Raw genomic sequence first — 1215 nt, 5'->3', positions numbered from 1 at the left:
CATTTAATCATATCGATGAAGTCAAGGACATTGCAAACAACTTCAATGTTCCTAATGTGCCAAGAGAATCCGTGTTACTTAGGATGCTTCAAGTGACATTTACTGGTGAAGCCAAGGTTTGGTATAAGTCACTCGCACTCGGATCCATTACAACTTAGACAAATCTTCGTGATGATTTTATTGAGCAATTTAGTCCACCTTCGAAGATCTCAAAGCTCAAGAAAAAGGTTGCTAATTTTCAAAAAGAGGGTGTAGAGTCCTTATATGAAGCATGGGAGAGGTACAAGGGCTTTCTTAGAAGTTGCCCTCAACATGATCTTAATGTCCAACAAGAGGTGTCCATTTTCTGTAATGGAGTGAATGTAACAACTAGACAACTTCTTGAATCTCAAGGACCTATGGCGAAGAAGGAGCCGACAACTATCAAAAAGTTGATTGAAGAGTTTGCGAATCACCCATGTGAGTACCATAACCCACGAGAGGATGTTACTAGAGGATAAGAAGATAGAGGGAATGAGAACATAGCTGCAGTTTTGGCAAAGTTAGAAAATATGGATTGGAGGATGAAAAAAATGGATCAATCTATTCATGCCATAAGACTTGGGTGTGATAATTGTAGTGGGCCGCATTTGACCAAGGATTGTGATTTGGATAAAAATGGGAACAAGAAGGCACAAGCGTTTTACTCTAGTGGTGACAAGTATGATGAAGAGTGGAGGAAGCCCAAAAAGGAGTGGTTGCTATATGAAGAGTATAAGAAGCAAAATGATGAAAAGTATAGATAATCAGCTAGTCGAGTTGGGTAAACACGCTGAGTTTATGAACCAGAGGTCCCCGGTTCGATACCCAGCACCCTCAATTTCGCTTCGATTTTTTTTAGTGAACGCTGCTGCGAGGCTGTTGCTGAACGAGACGAGGTGGGAAGCGAGGATCGGACCGTATACGAGACCGAGCCGCACACCGAGACGGCACACGTCCGAGCTGCACATGTCCGAACCGCACACTCCGAGCCACACTCCGAGGCCGCACACTCCGAGCCGTACACCTTCAACTGGCCGCACACCTTCAATCAGATCGCGAAAAAAACGACGTTTTTCACCATTTTTGCTCCAAAACTCGATCCAGAACTCGTTTTTATGAAAAACGCGAAGAACAAACCCCCCCTAATTTTCAGAGATCTATCCAAAAACGCGAAAATCTTTTCAAAATAAGATC

General features: G+C 43.2%; 1 non-coding gene across 1 annotated transcript; it reads right to left on the bottom strand.

Annotated features, from left to right (window-relative positions):
• Nucleotides 1–212: 212 nt before the first annotated feature.
• LOC145151559 (small nucleolar RNA R71) lies at nt 213–319 on the bottom strand. Its single transcript, XR_013732125.1, has one exon. It is a non-coding gene; the product is annotated as a small nucleolar RNA R71 (small nucleolar RNA).
• Nucleotides 320–1215: the final 896 nt, after the last annotated feature.

This window comes from Lactuca virosa, chromosome 1 (assembly GCF_052849685.1).
Source record: "Lactuca virosa cultivar CGN04683 chromosome 1, Lactuca_virosa_CGN04683_v6, whole genome shotgun sequence".
Taxonomy (NCBI): Eukaryota; Viridiplantae; Streptophyta; class Magnoliopsida; order Asterales; family Asteraceae; genus Lactuca; species Lactuca virosa.
Note: the sequence above shows the minus strand (reverse complement) of the source record. Positions and strands in the feature narration are given on the sequence as shown.